Genomic DNA, 14,924 nt, shown 5'->3' with positions numbered 1-14,924 from the left:
GTCACCCTTATAATCTTACATTGTGGCTGTCACCCTTATAATCTCAGTGTGACTGTCACCCTTATAATCTTACATTGTGGCTGTCACACATATAATCTTATAATGTAGCTGTCACCCTTATTATCTCACAGGGTGACTGTCACCCCTATAATCTTACATTGTGGCTGTCACCCTTATAATCTTACATTGTGGCTGTCACCCTTATAATCTTACATTGTGGCTGTTATCCTACTACTTCGATAACCCGTAGAGTTATTGTAGCAAGGTTAAAACGTGGTATAGATAAGTAAAGACAAAAGGTAACTTGAGGTAGAATCCCAGTGGTTTAGCGAACTATTCTCTAGTTTTCTTGCTAATGGTCATAAACCAAGGCTGTATAAAGTTCAATCGATCTTTTCAGTTTGTTCTAATATTCTGGCATTTCTCCAAATGTGAGAGGTAGATCTTCAAGATAAGCGTCATAAATTACGAGAAGTGAGCCTGTTGCTCGCATATCTCTACAGAAACGCCTACTTTAGAATACACTTTCCGCTTTTATCAAATAGGACCATATTTTTTTGGTATCGAAGACAAATACCATTGTAATATAGCGTGTCAGTGATTGTGTAATGGGTCGCGTATGAGTGTCTCGTTATGTCTGTTTTCTTTTGCTAGATATAAAAGTCGCGGCTAAAAATAGTGCGTGTTTATCATAGATTTGTCTAATCAATGCATTATCACGAGTTGCCGCTAGTGGTAGAAGTGTGATACGTAATCTCAAGCAGGCGTGTTAGATTCTCTACCACCAAAATCTCAACCTAATTACAAGGACGATGTCTTCTTTGTGACAGGTAATTTATTTCATCTAGCACTTCTCTATCCCCTTTAGTGCTCATTGTGATCGACCGCTGATTCATAGTGGATACGTTGTTAGACCAGTTTTATGTAGTAGCCTACGTGTTGATTGCACGCATTAGGGGATGTCGTCATAGGATAGAGAAATAGACGTTTGGGGTTTCTGTGTCCTCGATATCAAGGGACTGTTTACTGCGTATACTACTAGAGTGCAGGACACTGTAGTATTATGACAAACGAATTTTGTTTTACGTAGAGCACTTGTCGTCTAGTGTTACCAAAGTATGGTGCAGCAACTTAACTCCATCAACCAGTTGGGCACTATGGCCAGCTTGTCCAACTTATCAGCAAGAAAAGTCTAAAGACATTGACAGTCTACGAAAAATCGAAAGTGTTCTTGATTTTTTATATTTCCGTCGGTATGCTGTATTCTACGATGTAACTACGCGAGTGTTGTACTGTTAAGAAGGCGAACCAACCACCCGTATCGAGTATAACTGATCTAGTCTGTAACACCATCAGTTGACTTCCTGTTGGGCGTAATGTAATCTCTTCAGTTTTTAGGTCGAACATTTGTATGCTACATTATTAGATTTCCGGTCTGTTAAGTTTTTACTACTAGCTGGGTTTTTTAAGTCACTCGGTCAAAGTATGGCTGCCACGGCGCTAAGGGCAGGTAGATAACTATCGGATGTAGCATCCGTGTATAGAGGAGCTACTGTACACGGCTATGTGGTGTGGGCACAAGTCGTTTCTCGTGTTACATAGGCTGTATAAGATATGCGACCAGTTGAACCAAGTTTGTTACAAAACATTACACAGTCTGTATAAAATATCTGACCAGTTGATTTAAGTTTGTTACAAAACATTACACAGGCTGTATAAAATATCTGACCAGTTGATTTTAGTATGTTACAAAACATTACACAGGCTGTATAAAATATCTGACCAGTTGATTTAAGTTTGTTACAAAACAATAGAGAGGCTGTATAAAATATCTGACCAGTTGATTTTAGTATGTTACAAAACATTATTACACAGGCTGTATAAAATATCTGACCAGATGATATAAAATATCAGACCAGCTGATGTTTGTTACACAACTGATATAAAATATCTGACCAGCTGATGTGAGTGTGTTATATAACATTTTAAACCACATCCCACATTAAACCAGTAAATAGCAGCATTTATTTTTACACAGTTTTACCCTCGACACATGCGTTTTTTTACTTCTGTTTCTATTTATAAGCCATCATGACATGCCATGAGGATAACTTATTACATGACAGGCGCTTGTCTTAGGCCACACATATCAAATATGTTACGACTGTTTGCATGTTGATCAGGGAGCTTTAGCATGGTAGAGATGTTGGGAGAGATGACAAACAACATACATACACTGTCATGTAACGACTGTTTGCATGTTGATAAGGGAGATGACAAACAACATACATACACCGTCATGTAACGACTGTTTGCATGTTGATAAAGGAGACGACAAACAACATACATACACTGTCATGTAACGACTGTTTGCATGTTGATAAGGGAGATGACAAACAACATACATACACTGTCATGTAACGACTGTTTGCATGTTGATAAGGGAGATGACAAACAACATACATACACTGTCATGTAACGACTGTTTGCATGTTGATAAGGGAGATGACAAACAACATACATACACTGTCATGTAACGACTGTTTGCATGTTGATAAGAGAGATGACAAACAACATACATACACCGTTATGTAACGACTGTTTGCATGTTGATAAGGGAGATGACAAACAACATACATACACTGTCATGTAACGACTGTTTGCATGTTGATAAGAGAGATGACAAACAACATACATACACTGTCATGTAACGACTGTTTGCATGTTGATAAGGGAGATGACAAACAACATACATACACTGTCATGTAACGACTGCTTGCATGTTGATAAGGGAGATGACAAACAACATACATACACCGTCATGTAACGACTGTTTGCATGTTGATAAGAGAGATGACAAACAACATACATACACTGTCATGTAACGACTGTTTGCATGTTGATAAGGGAGATGACAAACAACATACATACACTGTCATCTAACGACTGTTTGCATGTTGATAAGGGAGATGACAAACAACATACATACACTGTCATGTAACGACTGTTTGCATGTTGATAAGGGAGATGACAAACAACATACATACACCGTCATGTAACGACTGTTTGCATGTTGATAAAGGAGATGACAAACAACATACATACACTGTCATCTAACGACTGTTTGCATGTTGATAAGGGAGATGACAAACAACATACATACACTGTCATGTAACGACTGTTTGCATGTTGATAAGGGAGATGACAAACAACATACATACACTGTCATCTAACGACTGTTTGCATGTTGATAAGGGAGATGACAAACAACATACATACACTGTCATCTAACGACTGTTTGCATGTTGATAAGGGAGATGACAAACAACATACATACACTGTCATGTAACGACTGTTTGCATGTTGATAAGGGAGATGACAAACAACATACATACACCGTCATGTAACGACTGCTTGCATGTTGATAAGGGAGATGACAAACAACATACATACACCGTCATGTAACGACTGTTTGCATGTTGATAAGGGAGATGATAAACAACATACATACACCGTCATGTAACGACTGTTTGCATGTTGATAAGGGAGATGACAAACAACATACATACACCGTCATGTAACGACTGTTTGCATGTTGATAAAGGAGATGACAAACAACATACATACACCGTCATGTAACGACTGCTTGCATGTTGTTAAAGGAGATGACAAACAACATACATACACCGTCATGTAACGACTGTTTGCATGTTGATAAAGGAGATGACAAACAACATACATACACTTGCATGTAACGACTGTTTGCATGTTGATAAAGGAGATGACAAACAACATACATACACCGTCATGTAACGACTGTTTGCATGTTGATAAGGGAGATGACAAACAACATACATACACTGTCACGTAACGACTGTTTGCATGTTGATAAGGGAGATGACAAACAACATACATACACTGTCACGTAACGACTGTTTGCATGTTGATAAGGGAGATGACAAACAACATACATACACTGTCATGTAACGACTGTTTGCATGTTGATAAGGAAGATGACAAACAACATACATACACTGTCATGTAACGACGGTTTGCATGTTGATAAGGAAGATGACAAACAACATACATACACTGTCATCTAACGACTGTTTGCATGTTGATAAGGTAGATGACAAACAACATACATACACTGTCATGTAACGACTGTTTGCATGTTGATAAGGGAGATAACAAACAACATACATACACTGTCATGTAACGACTGTTTGCATGTTGATAAGGGAGATGACAAACAACATACATACACTGTCATGTAACGACTGTTTGCATGTTGATAAAGGAGATGATAAAAAAAAACATACATACACTGTCATGTAACGACTGTTTGCATGTTGATAAAGGAGATGATAAAAAAAACATACATACACTGTCAGGTAACGACTGTTTGCATGTTGATAAGGGAGCTTTAGCATGGTAGAGATGTTGGGAAAGATGACAAACAACATACATACACTGTCATGTAACGACTGTTTGCATGTTGATAAGGGAGATGACAAACAACATACATACACCGTCATGTAACGGCTGTTTGCATGTTGATAAGGGAGGATGGAAGAGATGTTGGGAGAGATCACGTGTTATATAACTTTGACTTAGATATATTCTTTTTTTGATATCTCACTTAACCCTCTAGCTACTGTCGGGGCATTGACTAAATGAGTTAAACCTGTCACAGACAGTCTATGCAGTGTCTGACGTTTCATCCTGCGCAGCGTCAAATTTAGTTTGTAGCCTCATAGTTATGGACTATATTCAGCGTTGAGGTGTGGGGATAGAGAAGATAATGGATAATCAAAACATCTGTGTGTATGTCTTTGTTAGATAAAGAATAGCATGGAGCCATACAAGTAAACACGAGTTGGGTAGATACGCTGGACATGGGCCAACTGGTCTTGTTCCATTGTCTACCTGACTACACTCGACATAATTACATGTTAGGTGCTCTTAGTCCTTGTGGCTTTCTAGGGCGTCCTCTGTTGAGCGGTAATTCATCGGGTATTCATTAGTGATAGCACTGTCATGTTGGGTAGCCATAACTTGTGTGCTTTGTGGGTATGCCGGCTTTCTGTTATATTATATACTTGTGGATAGCCACAGTTTTTGTGCTTGTGGTAAGCCATAGTTTTTGTGCTTGTGGGTAGCCATAGTTTTTGTGCTTGTGGGTAGCCATAGTTTTTGTGCTTGTGGGTAGCCATAGTTTTTGTGCTTGTGGGTAGCCATAGTTTTTGTGCTTGTGGGTAGCCATAGTTTTTGTGCTTGTGGGTAGCCATAGTTTTTGTGCTTGTGGGTAGCCATAGTTTTTGTGCTTGTGGGTAGCCATAGTTTTTGTGCTTGTGGGTAGCCATAGTTTTTGTGCTTGTGGGTAGCCATAGTTTTTGTGCTTGTGGGTAGCCATAGTTTTTGTGCTTGTGGATAGCCATAGTTTTTGTGCTTGTGGGTAGCCATAGTGTTTGTTCTTGTGGGTAGCCATAGTTTTTGTGCTTGTGGGTAGCCATAGTTTTTGTGCTTGTGGGTAGCCATAGTTTTTGTGCTTGTGGGTAGCCATATTTTTTGTGCTTGTGGGTAGCCATAGTTTTTGTGCTTGTGGGTAGCCATAGTTTTTGTGCTTGTGGGTAGCCATATTTTTTGTGCTTGTGGGTAGCCATAGTTTTTGTGCTTGTGGGTAGCCATATTTTTTGTGCTTGTGGGTAGCCATAGTTTTTGTGCTTGTGGGTAGCCATAGTTTTTGTGCTAATGGGTAGGATAAAGCCAAACCCAAACTGTGAGTGACTACCTTTAGCCCTTTTTGTTGGTTATATCAATAGTTGTTTTTTGATGTTTACACAATGCATCTCCTATTATGTGGAGGCAAATATTGGATTAGTTACGTGCCCCGTTAAATCACCCAACGCATCCCTGCCCCACTAAGCTGTTGTTTATATCTGTCCAGCTTATCCCTGCCCCACTAAGCTGTTGTTTATATCTGTCCAGCTTATCCCTGCCCCACTAAGCTGTTGTTTATATCTGTCCAGCTAATCCCTGCCCCACTAAGCTGTTGTTTATATCTGTCCAGCTAATCCCTGCCCCACTAAGCTGTTGTTAGGTATCTGTCCAGCTTATCCCTGCCCCACTAAGCTGTTGTTTATATCTGTCCAGCTTATCCCTGCCCCACTAAGCTGTTGTTATGTATCTGTCCAGCTAATCCCTGCCCCACTAAGCTGTTGTTAGGTATCTGTCCAGCTTATCCCTGCCCCACTAAGCTGTTGTTTATATCTGTCCAGCTTATCCCTGCCCCACTAAGCTGTTGTTATGTATCTGTCCAGCTTATCCCTGCCCTACTAAGCTGTTTCTAGGTATCTGTCCAGCTTATCCCTGCCCCACTAAGCTGTTGCTAGGTATCTGTCCAGCTTATCCCTGCCCTACTAAGCTGTTGCTAGGTATCTGTCCAGCTTATCCCTGCCCCACTAAGCTGTTGTTTATATCTGTCCAGCTAATCCCTGCCCCACTAAGCTGTTGTTTATATCTGTCCAGCTAATCCCTGCCCCACTAAGCTGTTGTTATGTATCTGTCCAGCTTATCCCTGCCCTACTAAGCTGTTGCTAGGTATCTGTCCAGCTTATCCCTGCCCACTGTGTCCAGCTAATCTGTTAATCCGTGCCCTAACCCCTGCCATGCTAATGTGCCCATTGTAAACCAACACCGTCCATCTTCAATTCAAGATTTTGGTCTAGTTGCCTGCCTACGATTGCTTCATTAATAAATATATTTAAGTGAATACTAGTAAAACACTTAGTAGTTAATTCCTGTAATTTTATCTCTTTATCTAAAGTCAGATGAAGCTGTCCGCATGATGGTTCGTTGTCTAGGCGTGTTTGTAGTTTAGTTTATGTCAAGTGTACGCTTATCCCTTGTTATATAAAGCTTCACTATAAATGACTGTAATTGGCCCTAAACTATATTCTATGATGAGCTCTTGTTGTCAGCTTGTCGTACCTAAACACGTTTACACCACACGACCGTGTAACTGGAGATTGATGGAGCAATTTCTTGTCTCAGTCTGGCTAGTCTTCACTCATCTACTGCATGTCACATTTTCTAGAAGTGGGTCAGGGGTGAGTGGGGTGTATTTTAGGTCTATGTCGGGGGTGAGCGGGGTGTATTTTAGGTCTATGTCAGATCTGCGTTGAGTGTATTTTAGGTCTATGTCAGATATGCGTTGAGTGTATTTTAGGGCTATGTCAGATCTGCGTTGAGTGTATTTTAGGTCTATGTCAGATGTGCGTTCGGTGTATTTCCGGGCTGTGTTAGGGGTGTTTACAGTTAAGCTGTGTTGGAATGCCCATATTGTTTGTCTCTGCATCGTACGTATTTCTAAAAACAACCTCAGCTGCTTGCCTCTAGCCCAGTAATGGTGTGTCTAAATCCCTTACTGTACCGCAACACCCCTCAAGCTCTTTGGCCTTTTTTAAATTTCAAATTTCTGTTTGATAGCAGATTATTTGGCCGTTAACGTTAAGAATGCACCTAGCTGATTAAAACGCGCGGTTAGTAAATTCACTTTCAAATGTTTGTAGCTTTCGTTACCGCCTGGATGGGCATAATCAAAAGATATTTTGGTTTCTGTTGTTTTAATTTGGGCCACAGCCAACAATCAGGCATACCGTGCAATATTGAAGGAAAACTTTGAGCAGTCTACGAATGTCATTTAGTAATTGCTTTATGTCAGACCAAATTATTTTTGTTTAGTTACTGATGTAGCTGGTGATTAAAGGCTACGGTACAATGTAAAGGTTTACTATTTAGTTCTAGAGGTGATGATGAATAATTGGTGTTAAAGTACAGAAAGCATGTGCATATATACATAACTTTTGTTGTAGTTGGTATTAGAAAATCACAGTCCAAAAACACAAAGATACTGCAACAATGTCAGGAAATAGAAACTCCTTACATTAACTTTTAAGTCCATCATTTTTTATCTACTTGCTAACGAACTACTAGGATGTTAATTTGTTTTATAAGATTGATATGGAAACCTGTTTGCACTTTGTTACCACTAGATGTAATGACATTACCACTAGATGTAATGACATTAACCAAACAGATAATTTAGCTGAGACACTAGATAACGATGTACATCCTCTATTTACACTTTGTTACCACTAGATGTAATGACATTACCACTAGATGTAATGACATTACCACTAGATGTAATGACATTACCACTAGATGTAATGACATTAACCAAGCAGATAATTTAGCGGAAACTCTAGATAACGATGTACACAGTACATCCTCTATTTACACTTTGTTACCACTAGATGTAATGACATTACCACTAGATGTAATGACATTACCACTAGATGTAATGACATTACCACTAGATGTAATGACATTAACCAAACAGATAATTTAGCGGAGACACTAGATAACGATGTACATCCTCTATTTACACTTTGTTACCACTAGATGTAATGACATTACCACTAGATGTAATGACATTACCACTAGATGTAATGACATTACCACTAGATGTAATGACATTAACCAAGCAGATAATTTAGCGGAGACACTAGATAACGATGTACATCCTCTATTTACAGATGCTGAGTTTCCGGGAATACATCATTAACCACTACAACCTATTTTGGGACAAGACATAGCTTAAACGCTCCCATCTGTCTGTGATTGAACATCCATTACAGCCAACACCATGCCGATGTCATCTAAACAGTTTCCCAACTTTAATCCTTCATTCTAATTTCTTGTAAGTACATATTTACTCACTCATCATCTGCGATTCATCTTTGTAATATCTGTACAGCTTAGCTGGAGTTGAGGTACACTTGACCTACTCCTGTATTCACTCACTCATCATCTTCGATCCATCTTTGTAATATGTGTACAGCTTAGCTGGAGTTGAGGTACACTTGACCTACTCCTGTATTCACTCACTCATCATCTTCGATCCATCTTTGTAATATCTGTACAGCTTACTCCTGCCTGGGCAATGGCGTAACTAGGTGTCACCCTCCGCCAACGAGTACATATTTTATTAAATGCCATACTAAAACATGTAGTCAACCCCATTCTGTATGGTGACATTCGGTGCCGAAAAATACCTTAATAAAGCTAGAAAAATAATAAGCAGATTTTCTCATTAAAATTAGCCATGTTTCGTCGATGTGTCACCCCCTTGGATGGTTTCACCCACTGCGCCCCCCCCCCCCCCCACTGTGGCTCTATTGATGCCTGGTTTAGGAGCTTATGACTGTCTTTGTTTTAATCAGTCTCTTAAAAGCTCCCCACCCCCACTGTGTTAATTTTATTCTTCAACCACTTCCGATCAAGACCTTCAGTATTATAGGGCAGGTGGTCATTATTTCCGTCATATCCACACCACGACAAATGAATTATACACTCTAATAATTCCGCCGTTAACACTTTATAATACAGTTAAGGCCATAAAGGCTGAAAATGTTTTTATTTCCTGAACTAGCGGTCACAGCTAATTGGTTAAGAAAGTCGTCGTATTGGGCGCATGTGAGTGTCAACACAGTTACGTCATAAACGACTCTTCAAAACAGCCGCGATTAAAAATAGCCCCCCCCCCTAAAAACAGCCGCGATAAAAATAGCATCCCTTAAAACAGCCCCGATGAAAATAGCCACTTTCAAAACAGTCTCGATAAAAATAACCACCCTCAAAACAGCCCCGATGAAAATAGCCTCCCGCAAAACAGCCCCGATGAAAAACGCCCCACAAACAAAGGGCTCTGACAAACAGGTCAACGACTTCTGGACTGAAGTGACCTCCGACAGTATGGCACATACTTCTGTCTATATCTTGTTGGGTGCCATATTGACGACAGGATTCGTTAGCCTGGACCTGTTTTGGTGGGAGCCGAATCGACGAAATCGTGTCGCCACAGTCTGTGGTTACCGCGTCATGACGTAACACAGCTACAACTGAAGGTATAAATTGTGAGGAGTGTAAATAGTGCCATGCCTCACCATAGGTCCGCTGTATTCAACTTGTATACACTACATCCATACTTGGGCCGCCCGTCTCATCAGATCCATCCTAAGACCGATGTGTCTTGTATACAGCCATACTTGGCCGTCTCATCAGATCCAACCTAAGACCGATGTGTCTTGTATACAGCCATACTTGGCCGTCTCATCAGATCCAGCCTAAGACCGATGTGTCTTGTATACATCCATACTTGGCCGTCTAATCAGATCCAGCCTAAGACCGATGTGTCTTGTATACAGCCATACTTGGCCGTCTCATCAGATCCAGCCTTAGACCGATGTGTCTTGTATACAGCCATACTTGGCCGTCTAATCATATCCAACCTAAGACCGATGGGTCTTGTATACAGCCATACTTGGCCGTCTCATCAGATCCAACCTAAGACCGATGTGTCTTGTATACAGCCATACTTGGCCGCCCGTCTCATCAGATCCAACCTAAGACCGATGTGTCTTGTAAACAGCCATACTTGGCCGTCTCATCAGATCCAGCCTAAGACCGATGTGTCTTGTATACAGCCATACTTGGCCGTCTCATCAGATCCAGCCTAAGACCGATGTGTCTTGTATACAGCCATACTTGGCCGTCTCATCAGATCCAACCTAAGACCGATGTGTCTTGTATACAGCCATACTTGGCCGCCCGTCTCATCAGATCCAACCTAAGACCGATGTGTCTTGTATACAGCCATACTTGGCCGTCTCATCAGATCCAACCTAAGACCGATGTGTCTTGTATACAGCCATACTTGGCCGCCCGTCTCATCAGATCCAACCTTAGACCGATGTGTCTTGTATACAGCCATACTTGGCCGTCTAATCAGATCCAACCTTAGACCGATGTGTCTTGTATACAGCCATACTTGGCCGTCTAATCAGATCCAACCTAAGACCGATGTGCCTTGTATACAGCCATACTTGGCCGTCTAATCAGATCCAACCTAAGACCGATGTGTCTTGTATACAGCCATACTTGGCCGCCCGTCTCATCAGATCCAACCTAAGACCGATGTGTCTTGTAAACAGCCATACTTGGCCGTCTCATCAGATCCAGCCTAAGACCGATGTGTCTTGTAAACAGCCATACTTGGCCGCCCGTCTCATCAGATCCAGCCTAAGACCGATGTGTCTTGTATACAGCCATACTTGGCCGTCTAATCAGATCCAACCTTAGACCGATGTGTCTTGTATACAGCCATACTTGGCCGCCCGTCTCATCAGATCCAAACTAGGACCGATGTGTCTTGTATACAGCCATACTTGGCCGTCTCATCAGATCCAGCCTAAGACCGATGTGTCTTGTATACAGCCATACTTGGCCGTCAAATCAGATCCAACCTTAGACCGATGTGTCTTGTATACAGCCATACTTGGCCGCCCGTCTCATCGGATCCAACCTAAGACCGATGTGTCTTGTATACAGCCATACTTGGCCGTCTCATCAGATCCAACCTAAGACCGATGTGTCTTGCATACAGCCATACTTGGCCGTCTAATCAGATCCAATCTTAGACCGATGTGTCTTGTATACAGCCATACTTGGCCGTCTCATCAGATCCAGCCTAAGACCGATGTGTCTTGTATACAGCCATACTTGGCCGTCTAATCAGATCCAACCTAAGACCGATGTCTTGTATACAGCCATACTTGGCCGTCTCATCAGATCCAGCCTAAGACCGATGTGTCTTGTATACAGCCATACTTGGCCGTCTCATCAGATCCAGCCTAAGACCGATGTGTCTTGTATACAGCCATACTTGGCCGCCCGTCTCATCAGATCCAACCTAAGACCGATGTGTCTTGTAAACAGCCATACTTGGCCGTCTCATCAGATCCAGCCTAAGACCGATGTGTCTTGTAAACAGCCATACTTGGCCGCCCGTCTCATCAGATCCAGCCTAAGACCGATGTGTCTTGTATACAGCCATACTTGGCCGTCTAATCAGATCCAACCTAAGACCGATGTGTCTTGTATACAGCCATACTTGGCCGTCTCATCAGATCCAACCTTAGACCGATGTGTCTTGTATACAGCCATACTTGGCCGTCTCATCAGATCCAGCCTAAGACCGATGTGTCTTGTATACAGCCATACTTGGCCGTCTAATCAGATACTACCTAAGACCGATGTCTTGTATACAACCATACTTGGCCGTCTCATCAGATCCAGCCTAAGACCGATGTGTCTTGTATACAGCCATACTTGGCCGTCTAATCAGATCCAACCTAAGACCGATGTCTTGTATACAGCCATACTTGGCCGCCCGTCTCATCAGATCCAACCTAAGACCGATGTGTCTTGTATACAGCCATACTTGGCCGCCCGTCTCATCAGATCCAGCCTAAGACCGATGTGTCTTGTATACAGCCATACTTGGCCGTCTCATCAGATCCAGCCTAAGACCGATGTGTCTTGTATGCAGCCATACTTGGCCGTCTAATCAGATCCAACCTAAGACCGATGTCTTGTATACAGCCATACTTGGCCGTCTCATCAGATCCAGCCTAAGACCGATGTGTCTTGTATACAGCCATACTTGGCCGTCTCATCAGATCCAGCCTAAGACCGATGTGTCTTGTATACAGCCATACTTGGCCGCCCGTCTCATCAGATCCAACCTAGGACCGATGTGTCTTGTATACAGCCATACTTGGCCGTCTAATCAGATCCAATCTTAGACCGATGTGTCTTGTATACAGCCATACTTGGCCGCCCGCCTCATCAGATCCAGCCTAAGACCGATGTGTCTTGTATACAGCCATACTTGGCCGTCTAATCAGATCCAACCTAAGACCGATGTGTCTTGTATACAGCCATACTTGGCCGTCTCATCAGATCCAGCCTAAGACCGATGTGTCTTGTATACAGCCATACTTGGCCGTCTAATCATATCCAACCTAAGACCGATGTGTCTTGTATACAGCCATACTTGGCCGTCTCATCAGATCCAACCTTAGACCGATGTGTCTTGTATACAGCCATACTTGGCCGTCTCATCAGATCCAGCCTAAGACCGATGTGTCTTGTATACAGCCATACTTGGCCGTCTCATCAGATCCAACCTAAGACCGATGTGTCTTGTATACAGCCATACTTGGCCGTCTCATCAGATCCAGCCTAAGACCGATGTGTCTTGTATACAGCCATACTTGGCCGCCCGTCTCATCAGATCCAACCTAAGACCGATGTCTTGTATACAACCATACTTGGCCGTCTCATCAGATCCAGCCTAAGACCGATGTGTCTTGTATACAGCCATACTTGGCCGTCTAATCAGATCCAACCTAAGACCGATGTCTTGTATACAGCCATACTTGGCCGTCTCATCAGATCCAACCTAAGACCGATGTCTTGTATACAGCCATACTTGGCCGCCCGTCTCATCAGATCTATCCTAAGACCGATGTGTCTTGTATGCAGCCATACTTGGCCGTCTAATCAGATCCAACCTAAGACCGATGTCTTGTATACAGCCATACTTGGCCGCCCGTCTCATCAGATCTATCCTAAGACCGATGTGTCTTGTATACAGCCGTACTTGGCCGTCTCATCAGATCCAGCCTAAGACCGATGTGTCTTGTATACAGCCATACTTGGCCGTCTAATCAGATCCAACCTAAGACCGATGTCTTGTATACAGCCATACTTGGCCGCCCGTCTCACCAGATCCAACCTAAGACCGATGTCTTGTATACAGCCATACTTGGCCGTCTAATCAGATCCAACCTTAGACCGACGTGTCTTGTATACAGCCATACTTGGCCGTCTCATCAGATGCAGCCTTAGACCGATGTGTCTTGTATGCAGCCATACTTGGCCGTCTAATCAGATCCAACCTAAGACCGATGTCTTGTATACAGCCATACTTGGCCGTCTCATCAGATCCAGCCTAAGACCGATGTGTCTTGTATACAGCCATACTTGGCCGCCCGTCTCATCAGATCCAACCTAGGACCGATGTGTCTTGTATACAGCCATACTTGGCCGTCTAATCAGATCCAATCTTAGACCGATGTGTCTTGTAAACAGCCATACTTGGCCGCCCGTCTCATCAGATCCAGCCTAAGACCGATGTGTCTTGTATACAGCCATACTTGGCCGTCTAATCAGATCCAACCTAAGACCGATGTGTCTTGTATACAGCCATACTTGGCCGTCTCATCAGATCCAGCCTAAGACCGATGTGTCTTGTATACAGCCATACTTGGCCGCCCGTCTCATCATATCCAACCTAGGACCGATGTGTCTTGTATACAGCCATACTTGGCCGTCTCATCAGATCCAACCTAAGACCGATGTCTTGTATACAGCCATACTTGGCCGCCCGTCTCATCAGATCCAGCCTAAGACCGATGTGTCTTGTATACAGCCATACTTGGCCGTCTAATCAGATCCAGCCTAAGACCGATGTCTTGTATACAACCATACTTGGCCGTCTCATCAGATCCAGCCTAAGACCGATGTGTCTTGTATACAGCCATACTTGGCCGTCTAATCAGATCCAACCTAAGACCGATGTGTCTTGTATACAGCCATACTTGGCCGCCCGTCTCATCAGATCCAACCTAAGACCGATGTGTCTTGTATACAGCCATACTTGGCCGTCTAATCAGATCCAGCCTAAGACCGATGTGTCTTGTATACAGCCATACTTGGCCGTCTCATCAGATCCAGCCTAAGACCGATGTGTCTTGTATACAGCCATACTTGGCCGTCTAATCAGATCCAGCCTAAGACCGATGTCTTGTATACAACCATACTTGGCCGTCTCATCAGATCCAGCCTAAGACCGATGTGTCTTGTATACAGCCATACTTGGCCGTCTAATCAGATCCAACCTAAGACCGATGTGTCTTGTATACAGCCATACTTGGCCGCCCGTCTCATCAGAT

The 14,924-nt window shown here is 42.7% G+C and overlaps 1 protein-coding gene across 4 annotated transcripts in view; it reads left to right on the top strand.

Annotated features, from left to right (window-relative positions):
- The window catches only part of LOC131949257 (anion exchange protein 3), a 70,600-nt gene that overhangs the window by 24,116 nt on the left and 31,560 nt on the right, over window positions 1-14,924 (top strand). For 3 of the 4 annotated variants that reach the window (XM_059311072.1, XM_059311071.1, XM_059311069.1), the window contains exon 3: window positions 8,601-8,764. The gene's annotated coding sequence lies outside the window, so the exon portion shown is untranslated. Of the gene's footprint in view, window positions 1-700; window positions 831-8,600; window positions 8,765-14,924 lie in introns of those variants that run through there. The other variant, XM_059311070.1, reaches the window with a different exon arrangement.

Source organism: Physella acuta, unplaced genomic scaffold (assembly GCF_028476545.2).
Source record: "Physella acuta isolate Inbredline_101_S28 unplaced genomic scaffold, ASM2847654v3 ptg000680l, whole genome shotgun sequence".
Lineage (NCBI taxonomy): Eukaryota > Metazoa > Mollusca > Gastropoda > Physidae > Physella > Physella acuta.
The sequence above is the reverse complement of the archived record's forward strand: the minus strand, read 5'-3'. Positions and strand labels throughout refer to the sequence as shown.